The following is a 17,565-nucleotide window of genomic DNA, read 5'->3' on the forward strand; positions in this document are numbered from 1 at the left end:
AGTGTTCATCCTATTAGGTATCAAACAAGACAGTCTAGTCTACAACAGGTAAGGGAACCTCTCATCTTTTTTTTCTAGATTATATCAATTTCTGTGACTTCTTTTTCACAACCTGTTTGTGCTACTGTGGTTGATTTTATGCAACCTTATTTCATACAGGAAAAATATTCTCTTGTATTAAATTAGCAACTGTACTTATGAACACATTGCTGAAATTAGAACTTTTATTCTACAGTTGTACTCGGGTTTAAATAGCATTGCAATTCACTCATTGTTGGTATTATACAGTTGTTCACTTTTGATTTGCCACTTTGATAAAGTTACGACTGGCATTATTTAAGATAATATTGCAATACCGTCTGTTGCTCATACTATATATATAAAAACAAATGTGCTTGTTATGTCAGTAAATGACTGGATCTTTTGATCATTGCTATTGTTGCAGCTCTGATTATTATAATTACTGTAGGCTATGGTATAATTAACAGGGCTTTGCGCATCTACCACTGAACCCCCTCCGTACTCATTATACTTTACTTTTCTTGCAAAAGGTTATTTCAAGCCAGCATTTGGGATCTTCTTTTATAAAACACAGCGAGGCTTCCTTTTTTATTTTGCAAAAGGCATGTAAAGTAACAAATACAAGTTAACTCTGCTATATGTCTTCATTTTTTTTTTTTTTTTGTTAACTGAGCTAGTAGTCCCTGCTAAATTACTTGTTAGCAAAGTATGTATCTTCTTCTCAGTTAATTGTAAAAGCAACTGCATCAGTTCAGGCTAAGGAAATGCCTGTGACTGCCTCCCCCTACTTTAATAGTTTATCTGTTGCTAGCTTTTATTTAATTTGGGCTAGGAATTAGTTTGCATGTCTCCAACTAATAACTAGACCTCTTTAGGCCATAATTAGCAATGCACATGATTTTAAATGGGTCTCTTTACCATTGCCTTTGCTAAAATTGCCTACACAGTGTGATACTATCCTTCTACTGAGATTATTTCTGTCCAGTTTGTGTCCACCTCCCAGCCTATGTAATCAGACAATAGCATGGTTCACCCAAACAATCTATAAACAAGTATGCAATTTAATCAAATTTGACAAAGACACATTTATTACAGCCCTGTCTCACAACAACTGGAATGTACTAAACAACTCTGCAGACGACTGTAAATTGGGTGTTGTTATTTGTTCTTCCACTGACTCACAATTGCTCCAACATGGTATGACAACAATGCTCTAAACTTAAATGTAAAAAAATGCAGCATACTTCATTTTGGTAAACAAAACAGTTTCACTTACTGTATAGGAGATACACTGTTGTAAGGGATCTGGCTGCCCTTGTTGATAATTCGTTATCATTTGACCATCATGACTCACAGTAGGGCCCATCTAATTTCCAAAGGCATCTCTACTAAATTCAAAGAAGTCTTAATTCCCCTTTAGTCATATCTTATCAGACCTATTATTAAATATATGGCATGTATTTATCTAAACATATCATACACCTTGAGAGATCTCAGAGCTTAATAACCAAAAAGATCATGGGCCTCAAAAAAATCTTAATTATCAGGATAAACTAGAACCCCTTTCTCTGTACTCAGCCTTTCTTGCCATGAAAGCTCCAACCCTATTTGAATGGGTTCCTATCACGTAGTCGAACATTTACAAGTTCGAACCTCATATGGTCTCAACCATAGGTTCAAATTTGTAAAAGTTCGAGCATTTGAATGGAAATCTCCATAAGCTGAGGTTTCCATTTCATTTAATGGGGTGCAATCTTGGAGTTGGTATATTTAAGTAGCAGGGGTGGGGGGTGCAGGGGGGCTTGCCCCCCCTGCTTAAAACAGTTTATTTTGTTTTCCGTTGTTTTTTTTTATCCATAGTCAAAGTTCGAACATTACGTGTTTGAAGTTATAAGACTTCGACTATGTGATATAGACCCTATTTGAACTCCTATCCCTTTGTATTAGTAATGTTACATCGAATTACTCAGCTAAATTAACTAAACCTTCATCAACAGTTAAATAAGCCATGATTGCATGACAGATTCATATCCGTACATATGCTTTACATCTGGGCTACATGTCAAGTGGAGTAATACCAATGCACCTTTAGGATCAACCTAGATAATTGGATGGGCAGCCTCATATTCTCTCCCTGTCTATCTTATCTCATCCTCCTTGAAGCTAGATGGAAATTGTGAATATAGTTTTTTGACTTGGCTTGAAATAGTCTATAGACTGATTGCCTTGCACTTACCCATGAACGTATAAAACTATGAAATTATACCTATGACTACATTTTGTTTTTTTCCTAATATCTTCAGATTTTAGTATGTATCACCATATCAGCACATTCCAGTAGCATGCTTAGGATTGCTGAGGACTTCTGCAAACTCTTCAGCTATCTGTAGTGTTTTCATGCAAGCCTGAGTTCATGAGCAGCCAAGAGACATTTATGTTCATAAGTGGCCATACAAGTTAGAATAGGTGGGTGGTTGGCATAATGCTTAAGGTGCTTACCTTACAGACACAAAATGCAGATTTTGATTCTTACATGGTGAAACTGGCTAGGCTTAAAATGGTCCTCAAGGGCAGTTAGCCTAGTACTAATCTATGAACCTATTACTGTGATTCATAGTGGTAAACATAAAAAGGCCTACTTTGCATATAAAATGCGTAAATAGACCTGAATTTACAGTTCAATATTGCCATATTAACTTGCATTTACTAAAATTAGTTTGGAAATGACTTAAGAAACTGCAGAGTTTTTTAAAGTAAGAAAAATATGATAAAAAATAGTAGAATTTAATATGAAACATTTCAAAATTATGTAAAAAAGGTAGCTTGAAGAAATGTTTGCTTTACTGATATGATAGACATTACTGTGGCTTTAGTTCAGAGTGTAAAACTGTCACATTTGCAAGAGGAAAATCATTACAGAAGCAGTAGAAATGATTAGTGATCACTGAGAAAAGCATTTACTTTGGTGTTATTTAGTGCTTGTGCATACATATGTGTTTTAATTATGAAGTACTCAAGTGGTAAGTATTTGTTGTCAGCTGAACATACACACCTTTTTCTGAGTGTCAAGAATAAAACATGACGGTGTTAAGAATGCATGAAAATTATAGTATCTAGGGGAAGGATGAATCTGTTAAAAAGTGATTATTTTATTGTTCTGAATGTATTTATGTTATTGCAGATATTAGTATAGCTCAACCGTACTTGGCTGGGTTAAGATTTTGCATGTGTGTATAATTATGTTGTTCGTGCTTTTATGGGATGATGGCAGGTACAAATGGTCAGTATCGTGTAGTCTGATGATTAAATCAAAAGTTTTTTTTGTGTATGACTGGCATTTTTTCCATGTGCAGTAATGGTGGAAAAGAAGGGATGAAGGCATAGAAAGGACAACTTCAACCACGAGGAAAAGTGCATCCTCATGGCAGGCCTTATGACATATGGGAAACATCTGTTGGTAAAGTGGGAACCAAGTAAGCTGACTAGACAAAGGTCTGGAATTAAATTGTTCCGGACATTAATGCAGTGGGTGACAGAAACTGCATATTAAGGCAGTACAAGAAGAGGGCAGATAATATGGTAGGACTTGCTAGAAGCAAGGCAAGGCAGTATGCAATTACCCATAACAGTACTGATGAGGGCCCCAGCAATTACCTCATTAACACCAGATGAGGAATACCACATCTCCATTCATGGGGATGACTATGACACAGATGATGATGGCACTGGCATAATCAATGGTAGTATGGGCACTAGCTATTACCAATGTCTGTGGCAGCAACACTCGTCTGCTCAGGAAGGTCAGTTTAAAAACGGTAACATATATTTATAAAGACAACTGAATGCTGACAAGGAATGGTCACATTAACCCTATAGCAAGTACTGTTAATAGGTGAACCCTCCACATCAACACAGAATGACTGTGAAGGCAGTGTGCATTGAAAGTGTCTAACTCAACTCCTTAATAAGCATGCAATAGTGCATATCATTTCTTTATTAGAAATGTTATTTAAATCATTAGTTATAGCATCATCAGCAGAAGCAAACAATTCCACTATACCAATAAATTTGGAGGATATCAACAGCAGATTTACTGTTGGTGATGAGGAGGATAACATAGTTATATGTATAAGTTAGCCTGAGGAAAGTGGCAAGCAGTCCCTAAGTTTATTGTCAGGGTCTCATACCCACAACATGTTACAGGAAGTGACAGTGCACCAGAAAGATAAGAACATGATGACATTCAACTCTAGCTTATACAGGGAGAAAACTCCTGCACCTCTACACCAGTATCTCCAAACCTAGTTGAACACTTTAAGGATGATGGCACACATGCAGGGGTAACAGCATCCATCTTCACAAAAGGGAGCCAGACACAGACATTTTTTTACAGCTACCATGCAAAACATGAAGATCATTGTCTGCCCAGCAGTAAATATGCATAAACATTGTTAGGGCTCAGAGCACTACCACAGAGAGTCATCCAGAAATGGTCTGAAGCCTCTAGGGTATGTTTGAGGATTTCCAAAGTAGGTATAATGCCATGATCACACTAATGCATGGTATGTTGGCACACAAAGCATCTGTGGCCACCTCCATTTGTGCACTGGATAGGACTTACACAACTCAAGCAGGAGTCAATCTTGGAAGGTGAAGAAGATGAAGTACTGTTTGGACATGTGGGTGCATATCACATAAGACTACTATTGCTTCTCAGGAAATGACTGTAATTAGTCAGGGAGAACAAGCACACCAGATTTCATGCAGGCCCCATCAGCCTTCATCTATATCTACCATAATTTATCATTCCAGATCCCAATTACTTTCACATAGCACTGCCAGGTCAGTGTCTGCAGGGTCACCTGCATCAAGCAGGTCACAACACTGGAGCAACTCACTATCCACCACTCATGACAACCTCTCTTCAAAATCACTTCCTGTATCACCTAGCCTATCTTTAACAGATGTGTATGGCTCATTTGATCTTGAACTACTATGAATGAACTTTAACAGTTCTGTTACTTACAATTTAATATTCAGAAATACAGGTGAATGTTTAACTTGAAGGGGATATGTTATTTAAAAATGTATTGGGCCTTTGACACTTTTCAACTGTATGCATTTCATCTTTGTAATTTTACTATTTAAAACCTCATGGAAACTGTGAAATGAAATATGTATAACAGAACATGAGATTGCAGGCATTAATGCCAATGTTCTATGCATTACCATTCTTACAGCTGGAAGTTACCTACAACTTCAAAGTAGTAATATGCAAGTCTTCATGGAACTATTAATTATAAAATTACTGATTATAACGAGTATCCCGCCATAAGAAGAAACACGGCTGCCAATTCACCCTCAGCACTGCACAAGTGATGTTTTTTGTCCCTGAATTCGCAAATTATTGTGTTTGACAAAATAAAGCAATCTGATATAGCAGCTACAATATAAAACAGTTACAGCATTCAGCAAGGAGTTGTGCTTCAGTGACTTATGCAAATATACTATCATCCAGATTAATTTGAAAAGGGAATAATTTAATTCATAATTTATATAGAACCGAGTCAACAATGTGTTTCATAAGATCTCAGCAAACATACTTTAAGAAAAATTGCATTATATAAACAAGCAAAAAATATATGTTTTCACTCAAATGCAAGGTATGAACTCACAATAAATAATGAATTAACAGTTTTTACTGATTATACCATGAAGACATTCAGTTTGCACATACTTAGGTACCTCACCTCAGCATATTTTATTGTGTAAAAGAGAAAAAGTTGCGATAATTATTTATATTATGCCTTACAATATCACTGAACAGGAGTTAGTGAGCACTCAGGCATAAATTTTACAAGCAAAAATATGAGAAACTGTTCTGAAATAAAAAAAATATATATTTTTTAAAATGAGAGAAAATGTCAGATGAACAGTGACAGCAGACCATGCACCACACAGCATAGGCCACAGATATTACTGCAATAAATCAGTTATAATCTATGTGTTTATTTATAGGAAAGGAAACACTGACCTAAATGTCATGGACTGAAGTGCTAGACTACACAATGCCTCTTTTCCTGAGCAGCCATATGCCATGCATGAGCCTGCCACTTGGGATCCCTTACTACTGATGCCAACTGGTCATCATTAGTCATATTTGCAGTTGAACTGGGAGCAGCAGTGACAGCATGGGTCACTTCACTACCAGACTGGTGCATGATCATGCTGTGTAAAATGCAACATGTAGTAAACATCCTGCATACAGTGCTGGATCTTACTGAAGGGAATCTGCAGACTCATGCAGATACCTGAGACAGCTCTTCAAGAGGCCAAAGACCCTCTCAATATCAATAGGGGTCTGGAACACGGATGTTTTATAGTTTCTTCTGCTTCTCCACTTAGATTTCTCACTGGTGTCCAGCATCATCTGAAAAAAAAAGGCGAGAGAGAAAGGGGGGTAAAAAACAAAGAAAAAATGGTTTAGTATTTAGCAATATGTTTTTTCCATGAATAACTACTTAAATATAGTAAGAAAACGAAAACAGATGACCACTGGGCATCCAACCATGCAGAAAAAGGTGGTAGAGTGAACTAGTATGCCAGATAAGGGAATCATGTGCACTCCCAAGATGTTGGCAGAGACAGTGATACACTCAAGCATCACACAATAGTTGACAATTGACAGAATGGTAACCCTTCCTATTGTGGTCCTGCTCATCTTGTGGACTACAAGAAGCCCTAACTTTAATATGGGTGCAATCGATTGTATCAAGCATCGCAGGGAAATATGCCGCCTATTAAAATGTATGTATAGTATAGTGATCCACACGCACCAAGAGTACATCCAGGGGTTGCTGCAGTATCCTCGAGGCAGGAATATGTGAGATCTCCATTGTGTCCCAAGTCTGCCTCTAGAATGTCCTTGTGGCAAGTAAAGTGAGGGCTATCTACAGGAATAGTATTTACAGGATAGGAAGTCCATGCATTCCTTCAGTACCCCAATGGTGTCATACATACATACTAGGACACTTATAATGTCCCTTTCTACTCTGAATCTATCCAGTATCGGCTGCTAATCAGTTATAATGAGCAATTTTCTGCCTATGTCTCTACCTTCTTGGCCAGCAAGTGCCACTGTGTACACACTGTTTTGGCTTGACCAAGACAAGCAGTTCACCATAAAATAACAAGGCTAGCAGCAAGTGACAGCATTTTTGAAGATAGATTGCAAAGTAAATAAGATTGGTGAGACTCCTCATTATACAACATATCTGTGGACTGCAGCAGGAAAATTCCACTATGAATAGCATACAAGTGGGAGGATGCTTCATTAGCATACGCTAGGTGACATCATTCCTCATATACATCTAATTATGAGTTCATTTGCTTATGCTCATTCACAGACAATGTGTATTAGTGTTAAGTGACCTCTGTGAACTGCATCTGAGCTGTACTCATTCATAGAGATGTAGTGACTATGAATACCACCAAGAGAACTAAACATAGGTACAAGGATAATTAGCCTGAGAACCTAAAGCAAAGTAGTCTTTTAGATTGCTAAGATGAGACTCTGGTAACATCTTGAATGTCTTCCGGAAGTCACTATTTCTTATGTTTGCTGGTATATCATTTCAGTAAGCAGGAGATATTTTGGCAAATATTCTTTCAGAGACAGCAAGTATAAATAGTGGCCTAGTGAGCAAAAGTACATATGTACTGTCACTTGAGCATGCTTGTTGTCTGTCAAAGAGTTTAATTTTTAAGGGTGGGCCATATGTGCCATTAAATCCCTTGAAGGAGAGAATGTTTATTAGAATGGATGCACTTACCTGCATCATAAGCCATTTGTATTTTGTTGAAGTAGTTCAGTTCTGTAGCTCAACTAATTGGCCAGATGAGCAATCCTGACAATTTCATTTTCAGTTGTTTGAATTAGTGTGGTGTTTTTTGGGTGGGAGATAGTAAGGATAGGGAAGCTGTACTCACGTCTGTGTATCAATAACCTGAGTTCAATAACACACCTGGCTTTTACGATGAGCAAGTTTGAGATTTTGTAAGAGGGGAGGTTTTTGTCTAGGATTCAAAATATTCTCTGTGTCATGATAGGCAGCTGTGCACAATGATCAACCACATGTAGGCTGTGTGAGATTCACAGATATAGTAACCATGAGCAGTGGAGATCAAGTGAACTAGAAGTCCTCATGGCATGCTAATGGTGTTATGATTACATGTTAAGGAAAAACATTAGTTGCATGTGCATTACCGTTATGTCAAAAAACATTCTTCCCATGTGTTAGTGGACCATATTTTGTGATGTGTTCTAAAATTAGTTAGTTTGCCAGGTTATCAATTGGGCAATGACTGACAATTTGCTGGTAGTCAAATGTACTAGCAGAGAAGGAAACCTTAGTAGTGGAATAATTAAAGCATGTTAAAAACACTGCAGGATTACATGTACAGTAATATATAGATTGTAAATAAAGAAAAGAGTGGCACAGGGTGTGCCATTTCTTAGTTTTATTGCTTTGTAATAGAGAATATGAACTGTGGGCTGTAGTTGCCCTTAGCTTTATCTAGAAAGTACTTAACGTGAGCTTTATTTACTCGTTTAAAGAAGTATGATGAATGCTGCAGGAATTTGTGCAGGGAGTGGATGGAGATGGATTTGAGGTGTTACTGAACACGGATGTATAAGATGCAGGTGGAGTGGTGATATTGTGTATAATACAGTTTTCTGTTTTAGTAAATGACAATTGCTTCAGACATTTGGGAAAGATTTTATTGGCTGGCCAAAGTGTTTTCCTCACAATTCCCTAAAATATGTTGCTTTAGGCTTGTTGATATATATATATTTTTTTCAATAATCATTTTTTATTATTTTTCACAACCATATTACAAATTCACACATTATATACAATATATACAAAATGCTTCCATTGGTTAATTTCACATATATATCAACCTCATGTATTGATCAAAGGTACAGCACTAACAATCAAAAGGAAAATAAAAAAAAAAAAAAAAAATCAACATTAACAAATCCAAGCCAACAATCTGTCTTTTCTGTACATTTTCTATCTAATCTAAGGTTGATTTAGACTATATTCTGGTTCCCGAGAAAAAGTGGATAGTAACCTCTTAAGCCAAAATAATATTAAAAATTTGCTCCCAGATTTTTATGTTGTTGATATTTTTCTTATGATCACTAAGGCTTGTTGATATTTTTTTACTTCACTTCAAAGATGAAGGCACTCATTATGATTATGTTTGTTAGTGGAATCAGATTTCTGTTATTGCCTTGCAGTATCCTTGGGTTTGATATGGTGGTTTAATTCCATAGTTAGACAAAGGGTAGATGGTCATCTGATTCTAACCTTTTTTAGGGGGGATACACTGTCCTTTATGAGTAACAAGCCTGGGGTGGTGAATGTATCTTTACTCAAGTCCAGCACACTTAAGACAGACATTCTGCTAAAAATATAGTATTAGAATTTTATAACCAGTAAAAAAAAAGATATTCTAGCAAATTTGAGTCAGGGCTGGTATCCCACCTGTGACCCAGAAAGTGATAAAACTAATAAGAAACAGATTACAAAGGATTAGTCCAGATAAAATTAGTTTAGCTAGCAGACTGAGGGGACTCTCTCTCTCTCTCTCTCTGAGCCCTCCCTGTGGGGGGAATAAAGATGCCTTCTTGAAGTTTCAGGTAGTTTATTCAGTTAAGTAGGTAGATAGATGAGTAATGGGGTAATTGTTTACCCTGGGAGACCATATGGTAATAATAAAGGGACAGTGATTGCTAAACGAGCCTGGTAATAATTTAACCTGGTATATTTGCAAGAATTATTTCTAGAATAGAGGCTTTATTACTATGTAGGTTTGGTCTAATACCATAGGAGATGATTTTGTGACACTGTCATATTTGAAAGTGAGCTAATAATTTTCCAAGTAACGGTAATATTAAAACGGAATGGAGAATATAAATCACTGCAATAAATACTTTGCCATGTGAAGCCAAATTATCTGTATAAAAAGACAGCTTAGGCCTTTGTCAGAGGTATGTGCAGCTTGTAAGTTTTGGGTTACATTTTGTCTTAAAACTGCTGTACCTCCACCTGTCCTATGAACAATCCTGTTATTACAGAAAGTGTTTATTTTTGTTATACACCTATGATAATTAAAAATGTCATTTTTAAACCATGTCTCTAGGATAGCAATGATTTTGTGTTTATACCATGGTCCAAAGTTCAAATTGAGCCTTTAATAAGACTGTGGGCAACAGCAAAGCCTGTGGTTGCGTAATTAACATGAAGGGTCTTTCTTTATGCATACGTATTTAAGTCAGGATTAAGTTCAATATTAGCAGATTTTAGTAAAATGACTATGATAATAATTCTAGGGAACTTGGTAGCAATAGGGAAATTAGAGATTATTTTTTTTCTGAAAAGCTTAATATTTTGGAAATATGCAGGTTTTGTTAGGGGGTCAAGCAATTTGGAAAAATTAGTCCACCGTGAAGAAACATGGGTGAAACTTGATGGTTTTATATATAGCAGACACAACATATGTAGCAGAAGAATGTTGAAAGTTGAAGAATAGCAGTATTAGAACTGCAAAAGGTACAATGGTTGATATCTTTTTAATGTCTCCAAGTCTTTTGGGTAATACCATGATGGGAATGGATCCCATTCCTATGTCAAAGTATGATTCAAGTTCATGAAATTAATGTTGTTTCAATCTCTGATGTTAGCCAGAAATGGTCTTTACAGTACCTGCAATGTGTCCAGTAATGACTCCTTCTGCAATTCATACAGTGTTACATGTATCAGTAACATATCTAAGTACGACTGTAAATACTTTTTTTATAAGACCTGTTGTTACTACTACTATTGGAACTATCCGGCTATCCATCTTCCCATTACCCTCATTTCTGCCTGCAAATGCTGATATATTATGACTTTGTGTGTCTCTGTATGTAAGACACTGTAGTCACTGGGTGTAACAATTTCAATGAGCAATACTACTTTTCTCTTCCTTTCATGGACTACTATGTCTGGTTTTCTCGCATCTATTTTTTGAACCGTTGGTGATAGGTGATCCCATGTGATATAAATGTCATCATTTTCTATAGTGCTTTGTGACTCATGTTTCCAGTGTTTTTCATCTGCTTCAGTATTGTAATGTTTGCACAATCTCCAATGTGACAGTTTTGCCACATTATTATGGCTTTCAGTATGTGATGCCCCACCAAAGGACCAGTAATCAAGGAGTCTCAATCCTCACCACTGGTAACAATAGGGGACATGCACTGGGATGATGACTAGGTACACACACTGTATTTCCAGATGCACCTTTCTGCATCAAGTGCAGTTTCCCTTAAGAGCACAGAGAGACCACAGTCAGTCCGGAGCTGGTTTCTCCCTCTATCTCCCCCCACTGGTACAGCTATAGAGTTGAGATCTCAGCTGAGTGGCCAAGCCAAGACCTCCAGCACCCACACTGTCCAACCAGTGCTTTATGTCCCTGCCCAAGTAGCTGACACATGCACTCTTTGAGGTTTAATTTATACACACACACACACACACACACACACACACACACACACACACACACACACACACACACACACACACAAACACATACACCTGGGAAAGGCTGGCACAGGTTTACCAGCTATGCCTTCTTTTGCCCAGACTATAAGGTAGTTATCACTGCCACCAGCCAGCTTAAGGTTCTTAACAAAGGGTGTCCAATCTTACTATGTAATGTTACTATTAATACAAATGGTAGTTTGATCAAGAGCAAGGCTATTAGGAGTGTCCCATAGTATCACCAAATAAATACGCAAGTACTCTCAGAACTTAAATATCTTTAGACAGCTCAGCCACAAAGAAATGTTTAAACATATTTCATAATAAATAATAAAAGAACAAGACAATACTAAATATATATTTACAGTGGGATCAGAGTTCAAAATCACAGGATATATTTAAAACAACATTGCAGGACAGTCTCAAATAAATAAAGAAAAATATCTAAGCTAAGCTGTACTATATTCCTGACTATATCTAAGAGAGTTACTATGCCCTAGAAACTTACTTAAAGAGCAAGGCAGATGGTGTGAGTGGTTCTTATTGTTGTTTTTGTCAGGTCCAAGACAGAATACAGAATGCTGTGCCTCTCTCAGAGAGTTCTCAAAATTAAATTAATATCTCAGATATTACTGCTGGGCTAGCTTGCAGAATGACATAATTTCTTGTCAACTGACTTCTAGTCCCCATGCCCAAAACAACCATTGATGGCAGCGGGTAGCATTTAGCATCTACCTGTAAAAATACATAGACAAGGGCTTTTCCTCAGATCTTTGGTAAATGCTGGAAGTCATAAACCAATAAAACACTTCCAAGACAATACAGAAATCTTCTCAGCACAGACATTGTGTCTGTAGCTACCATAAAGTAATTTAATTTAAGCTATTTTTCTGTGGTTTTACTGGACTGACATTAACCTCCTATGTTCCAGTTTCCTTTCCATTATTAAAATATATACATTTAAACAGTTACAATAGTGCATGTGCATTTCTTTTCTCTTTCAGCAGGGCACACTGTGGATACATCTTTAATCTCAGTACTATATACATTACATAAGCTCTAATACATTTGTAACAAAAGCATTCACATGAAGCATGTTGACATTCACAAATGACACATAACCATTTACAAAATTCCAGACAGCTCTGCTGGCAGTATCTCCCTTTGTCACACTTCTGCATAAATCATGGTGATATTTACAAATGACACAATAATTTACAAAATTCCAGCTAGCTGGGCTGGCAGTATCTCCTTCTGTCACACAGTATACAGTCCTTCTGCCACTAGTATATCACAACCAACAACAAGTTGTGCAACTGTTTTGAATTCTGTTTTACAAAACCTACATTTGTCATTTTCTCCCACATCTTCAATGGACTTTGTAAACTAACATGTACATAGTCCACTATCTTGGACCATCACTACTAAGCTTTCATCTTTTGGTTTAAATTTATCAGTCCGTAACCATTTCTGCATTCGATCCTGATCAATGTGAGGTTGTTCTAAGAGTTTTCTATACTTCCAGCTATATTTATGCATTTTCTACATTTCTTGCCTTCTCATCTTCAACCATATATTCTTTATTTTGTTTTTTGGCACATTCAGTTGCTGTCTGAAATTTATCTACTGCTGATTTGATTTCCATTCCTGCTTAACACCGATATGCATGTGCTAAAGTAAGCAGGGACATCATCTTAGACTTATTCTTCTCATGTTTCAAAACTTTGAGTAATTTTGGGTCTTATTAGGTCAACAGATATTTATAGAATCCCACGATTGTAGATCTATATATATGAAATCAATTTTGAGGAGGTCCATACCTCTTTCAGAATGGGGAATATAGAGTCTTGGTTTACACTGATTTTTATAAATCATTTGATGAGCATGAAGTACTCATTGTTTTTCTGTCCAACCCATCCAACACCTTTTGGGACCAGTCAATCACTTCAAAACTGTAAGTTATGATGGGAACAGCAAATTGATTTGTAGCTTGGATTTTGTTCGTAGATGTCTATGCTGTTTTCAGTATTAATGTTAGTCTTCTAAAATATTCCTTATTAAGTTTTATTCACATTTGTTCATGTTTTTATTGTAGATCCTTCCTTAATTCCCAAATATTTATACACTCCCTCTTGTTCAACTTCTTTTATATCGCATTCCTGTCCCAAACTGATGTTTTCTTGTGCTGCAGCTTTCCTGCTTTAAAGGTTGCTTTTGCACATTTATCAACACCAAATGACATTCTTATATGATCTGAAAAAGATTTGACCATGAGTAGTTGTGTTTTCCCTTCCTCATGTGATGAACTTTACAGTTTTAAATCATCTGCAAAAAAGAAGATGAGAAATCTTTACACATTGTTATTTTGTGGGAGCCAAATTGTAGCCATGACCTAAGCTGTTAAGTCGACAGGTTAATGGGTTAAGGGCAAGATAAAAGAGCAGTGGTGACAGAGAGTCACCTGGGAATATCCCCCCTTTGAATTTTTATCCCTGAAATAATAATTGTCCTTTATCATGGCTTAATTGTAACATGGTCTACCACTGTTTCGTGGTCTCTGTAATGTAATCAATCAGTGTAAGGTGTATCTTATACATTTTTAAGCAGTATTTTATCCTTGAGTGTGGGATACCGTCAAATGCTTTTTTGCAGTCTATCCATGCCCTACTTAGATTCTTCTCATTTTTACAGTTCTCCATTATGACTTTAGTTAACAAGAAAGGATCCTTTGTTCCCTATAACTTTCTTTTGCTACACTTTTGTTCTATTGCCATGATTGAGTTTTCTTCAAAATGAGTATAAACTCTGTTGGCATCAATTTCAGTGTATAGTTTATAAGTTATCAGAAGGCAGGTAATTGGTCTTTAGTTTTTGGATAGCTTGCAGATTTGCACTTAAACAGGAGTTTTATTTTTCCTGTTGTTAACCAGGCTGGTGTCTGCTCAGGATGCACATATTAATAGTTTTTACTCATGGCTAAATGTTCATGTAAAGATGTTAATGGTTGACAATGAGGATTAGAAGCATTTGCTTAAGATGTAACTGCACTATCTATGGTCTACATTACTGTCATCAGAGATCTTATCTCTAGTTGCTAAACTCAACTCAAAAATCTCCTTATATAACCTTAGAGGACAATATAATGGAACATATTCTGCTCACCCTTCAAGCAAAACTTCATTGTGCTAACCACAGTTTCACCATTCCAGTCCCAAAACTATGGAATACATTTCTTCCACCACTGAATAGCTTGCTCCCAACTTCAATCCCACTGCAAAGCACATCTTGTTAAACAAGTGCTTCTCTTCAGCCTGCATTACCTGTCCTTTTTTTTATCAGTTTGTCTGGTAGGATTGTTCTCTACGTCACTGTACTTTACTTAAAGAGAATCTAAATATACATCCTCTACTTCAGGATGCTATATTTATTTTTTATTATTTATTATTTTTGAGAAAACATGAATACAAACATTACTAACTCCATCATTGTTATCCATCATTTATGCAATAATAATCCTTTGTTTGTTTTCACCCATATGCTGCCAGACTGAGCTTGAAAATGGTCCACTGTGTTCAAAGCTCTACCCTGGAATATAATTATATAAATTAAAAAAAGTATTTAAAACTTTCTGCTATTTTTATGGAATGTTTCCTTTAACAATGATGCAGCTATGTTTAGTGGTTTATATTTAGTTAACAAATAACACAATGCAATAAATACAATTAAATGGCAAATATAAATAATTGTCTGAGACCAAATGTTTAATTATTTGCTGTAACAAAAACACCACTATTTTAAAAAGGTGTTTTAGCTACAAAAGGACCAAAATCAATTTGTAACACAGTCAAGTGGATGGATTCCAAAAGAAACAGACAGAGCAGAAATTATAGAGGAGGATCTGCAAAGGCATCCCATAAGGCAACTAGGCAGGTGCAGAGCCAAGCTACAGTTAAGCCAGCTCTCTGAACAGCAAATAATATTTAGAAATCAGACAGAGCTGGTGTTGGCTGTGTGCAAGACATGTGCAACCCAAATGGATGCTTATGTTCAGTGGGGTAATCCAGTAATGGTAGAAAGAAAAGCGTGCCTGAGTCTAGGTATATTGTCCTCTGCGATATTTCAGTGGTATGTGTGAGATGCTGTAGGGATGTTCCATACAGCTGTGAGTTGCATTCTCACTCACTTTCTGGCATAAATGTGCACAAAGGTGGATAAATATTTCCACTTCCCAGTAAATGTTGTGAAGCACAGAATTGTCATGCAACAGTTCTATGCCCCAGTCAACTTCTCCTGTGTCCCCAGTGAAATAGGCTGCACCCAAGTTCCAATCAAAATCCAAGCCATACCTGAAGTTGCATGGTACATCATTTAAAAGGGGAGGCCAATGGCAACACCCCCCTGGTGTCCAAGATGCAACAACATGGAGAGAAAGTGTCCTGTGTTCTGCATTCCAGCATGAAGAAATACTAGAGGGGCTCCTACCAGGTAAATATATGACCACCACTACATGGTGAGCAGTAGCCAGACTTTGCCACAGGATACAAGATGAACAACTATACCTTCTCATCCCATTGAAAACACGTGGCTATAGTTATCCACTGAAGCCTTACAGAGCCCCATCATCCCCTGTTGAGGATGCATACAGTAGAGCATACACCATGACACAAAACATGACCAACAGTGCTTTTGATATGCTGAAGGCAAGATTCTGATGTCAGGACACATCTGGGGTGAATTACAATGCAGACCAGAAAGGGCATCACATATGGTCACTGTGGGTGCCATGCTTCACAATATGATAACGTCAAAATATGTTGTCCTTCCAACAGCAGATGTGGGTGACCTACCCAAGAACCCCAGATGTATGATACTGAGCTGTCACACCTGCCACGGGATGATGAGGAGGACACAAGGGTGAAAAGAAACAGGCAAGGACGATGGGTAATGCAGCCATATGTCCTAGCTCAGGCAACATGGCAGTGTCTGACACACACCTTGGGCTCATAATAAACCACATGTACAAATGTACACAGACTAAACCAAGATGTTCACATGTTGCCCCACGACGAAAGCACAGAGTACGACTAATGGAAAAAAACATTAGTTGTCCACATTGAACATCATACATCACAGAAGTATATGACTTAACTGTAAGAAACCAAAAACAACAAAAAAAACCGCTAACCAAAACAAAAACAAAAAAAAAGCTGCGAGACAAAAAAAACAAAAACACGCTCAAAAAGCAAAAAACAAAAAAAAAAAAAAAAAAAAAAAAACAAAAAACAAAAACAACCAAAAACAACAAAAAAAAACAACAAAAAAAAAAAAAAAAACAAAAAAACAACAAAAAAAAAAACAAAACAAAAAAAAAAAAAACAAAAAACAAAAAAAAACCAAAACTTAACTGTAAGAACATATACAGCACACTCAGCAAGCAAAACATCTGGATGTATACAGAAGAAACTTTGAGGACCACACAGGCACGTGTGTGGCACAAAGGAAATGTCACAACAAAAGGTGTCATTGTGCAGGTAGGTTATCATCATACAGACTAGTATGGGAAGGTAGCTATACAATAGCCAGTACCACAAACAATCTAGACCCCTGATGTGTACAGGAATGTATCAGCATGAACATATCCAAAAAGCAGGGGCAATATACTAACATTTTATGCATCATACATAGCATTGTGTGATGTGTAATAGGGTAGTAAAACACAATAAACAGCAGACAGTAACATGAGTAATTATTATCATCCTAAGGACTGGCCAAAAAGAAAAAGAAAAACAAAAAAGCCTCACATCCCATGACTGACATGGAATGTTACACATATGAAAAGGCTTTGGTGCACATGGTATTGCTGCAGCATGACTCAATTAGAGGTAAGAATACATTCAGTCATGTAAAACATCAGTGACAGTGACTAACCATTAGACATGGAATATACAGC

Source organism: Protopterus annectens, chromosome 1.part1, assembly GCF_019279795.1.
Source record: "Protopterus annectens isolate FY-2018-M chromosome 1.part1, PAN1.0, whole genome shotgun sequence".
Classification (NCBI taxonomy): domain Eukaryota; kingdom Metazoa; phylum Chordata; order Ceratodontiformes; family Protopteridae; genus Protopterus; species Protopterus annectens.